At 40.3% G+C, this 3,027-nt stretch overlaps 1 pseudogene; it reads right to left on the bottom strand.

Moving 5' to 3' along the window:
• Positions 1-221: 221 nt before the first annotated feature.
• LOC149142905 (UDP-glycosyltransferase 72B1 pseudogene) lies at positions 222-2,023 on the bottom strand (annotated as a pseudogene).
• Positions 2,024-3,027: the final 1,004 nt, after the last annotated feature.

Raw genomic sequence — 3,027 nt, 5'->3', positions numbered from 1 at the left:
TCTATTCCATAATAAATAAAAAAATTATATTTCAATTTGATAGAAAAATTTCGGACACATTTTTAGTGCGATTAAACCTTTAATTACTAACAAGAAACTGGATCTTTTACGTATAATCAGAAATTCAGCGCAAACACATTTTACTGCTTAGTAAATACCATCTGCAATGTCATGCTCAAACGGTTTTACGTGTGGGAGATTTTTTTGGATACATTTTGCGGTGAAATACAATAATTTCTAAGATTATTTATTTATTTATTTCCCCATGGAATACAGTAATTTATTGGAATGATGAGTTTTACACTGCGCAATCTGAATGTTCCAGAATTTTTTGAACGCCTGCATTCCAAAAAGAAATTTAAATGAGATACCAGGTTCCAACCAATTAAAACTAGAATACTTAGAAAACGCCGTTTGCAATGCATGTTTTCCCATTTGGAATTTAGGTGTCGAGCGCTGTAGCGGCTGAGTTTTCTGCATGCTTTCTCCACTCAGAGACGGCCTCGGCCATAGCTTTGTACGAACTTCCTCCTTCGGCCAAGGCAGCCATGGCCTTCTCTTTCAATTCTCGCGCTCTCTCCCTGACGGTCACGCCACCTTCTCCTTCCATCAATTCCCGGACTGCCCTTTCTACTTCCTCTCTTCTTACGAATCCATCGCTATCCATCTTTGCTTCAATGGCGATCTTGAAGTCATTCACCAGTAAAATCTTGTTCATCTTCTGTTCAGCAAAAACAGGCCAAGCGATCATGGGGACTCCATGCGAGATGCTTTCCAGTGTGGAGTTCCAACCGCAGTGAGAAAGGAAACCGCGAGTCGATGGGTGAGAGAGAATGGGAATTTGAGGAGCCCACGAAGGAACCACCAGGCTTCGATGACTGGTTCGGCTCTCAAACCCTTCAGGCAACAGCTCCGAAACGTCTGAATCATGGATGGAGCGAAAAGTGCTGGAGGGACTGCGCAGCACCCACAGGAACCGATGTCCGCTCGCATCCAGTCCCAGAGCTAGTTCAGTGACCTGTTCTCTGGACAGAACGACTCCGCTTCCAAAGGAAACGAACAGAACCGACGAAGGCGGTTGGTTTTCTAACCACTTCAGGCACTCTGCTTCATTTTCAACCGGCGAAGACGATATGAGCGGCCCGACTGGATAAATTTGGGGCATTCGCCTACCATCGGTGGGATTAACCTTTCCATCCCTCAGTGCTTTGATTTGTTGGCTCTCCAGGTCATCGAAGGTGTTTAATAAAATCCCCGTTGCTTCCCGCAAGCGCGAGGAATGGTGCAGGAACCAGTAAAAAACTTCATCAGACCTGTCCTGAACGGGAGTGGGCAGATCCTTGGCCGGGATTGGCGGAACGCCCGCTACCTCTATGTTAAAATCTGCATCCTTAAACGAAATTTGAGTCTCGGACGCCAGTTTCGGAAGACACAACATGACAGAAAGCAGAGAAGCAGGCGAAGTGAAAAATAAGTAAGTGGGTATGTGCAGCTTGGCGGTTACATCGAACATTGTAGAGCAGAAAAAATCAGTCATAAAAGCAGAGACAGGGGACACAGAGTCGTCAATTTGCATGGATGCGAGAGCACTCTCTACGAATCCTTTCGATTTCTCCAAAAGCTTTGATACCACTGTTTCCACCTTCATGTTCTCTGCCTCTTCTTCTTCGATTTCCACGTGAGGGAGCTGGACGAAGCGTATGTCGAAACCCCGCAAAGACGCTATACGCTCAGAGTAAGCTTGTTGCAGGCGAGACCCTGAGAACATCCATTTGCAGGTGATGAAGGTCACAGTGAATCCGTGGTCTGCCGCGAGGCGCTTGGCGAACTCGGCAGAAGGGATGAGATGGCCCATTCCAGCGCTGGGAAAAATGACGACGTGAGGCTTTCGGCTTTCCATTCCCACTTCCCTGCAATTGGGATTCGCAGTAACGTGTGAAAGATTCTCAAGGCGATGAGCAACATGCGAGAAATTCTCCAGCTGGAAGAGTGTATATATTCGGAAAGCCATATTTCCTATGCTATAGGGTCTTGAATGCTTTGACAGTGACCGTGACAGTGGAGGATAGGGTATTGAATGCTTTGACAGTGACCGTGACAGTGGAGGATTCAAGAATGTAAATACATGAGCATGGCATGGCTTACCATAAAGGAAAGGTCATCCATCCCGCGCCATGTGCATCAGGAAGGGTCATCCATCCCGCCGCCATGTACTACAGAAGAAGGACCGCGACAGGTAAGGACGATTTAAACGACGCATTATTTTAATGTTAGGAAGTGGGTAAACCAGTGAAACCTCTTAATCCGAACAGATAACGGACAGCTGCCACTTGCAACACGCTTTCCAAGATTCCTGTCCACTTGTAACACTGTGGTTTGAATTGCGTGTCCAACTTGTGGAATGCAACATACAAGGTTGTTTAGTTTCAACTCATGAGATCGTGACAATGACATTTTACAAGTATTATATAGAGTTATTTGCTATTTTTCTGCTTGTGATATTGATAAGTAATGGTATTCATCCATAATATTGTAACAAAACTTATTTACAAATTAAAAATCCCTATAGTAAATTGGGAGTAGATCAAGATAGATGAGAATATCTATAATAAAATGAGAATAAATCTAGATGGATAAAAATATTATTACATTTTTTTTTACTTGTATATATGTTTAATATCTATATTAATTCTTTTTATAATCCATATTAATATAATTTAAAATAAAGTTATAATTTACTTAGTTTTTATTTTATTTAAAAATTTTTGTAATATAAGATGTTTATAATATAAGTGTTTTAATATTTATGGATATTTATCAAATTATTTAATTTACATGATTAATTAGTAATAAGTATAAAAAAAAAATCTCTACTTTTTCCAGAAATTAAAACTTCTAAAATTATGAATTATCTTCTAATAATAAAATTTTAAAAATTGTGCAATATGAAATATGTATATTTAGATAATATTTTATAAATTTGAAATAAATATTTTAAGTTTTTCATAATTTATATGAAATAGTATA

This window comes from Pinus tabuliformis, chromosome X, assembly GCF_031772625.1.
Source record: "Pinus tabuliformis cultivar Carrire ecotype Pingquan chromosome X, CPIR1, whole genome shotgun sequence".
Lineage (NCBI taxonomy): Eukaryota > Viridiplantae > Streptophyta > Pinopsida > Pinales > Pinaceae > Pinus > Pinus tabuliformis.
Note: the sequence above shows the minus strand (reverse complement) of the source record. Positions and strands in the feature narration are given on the sequence as shown.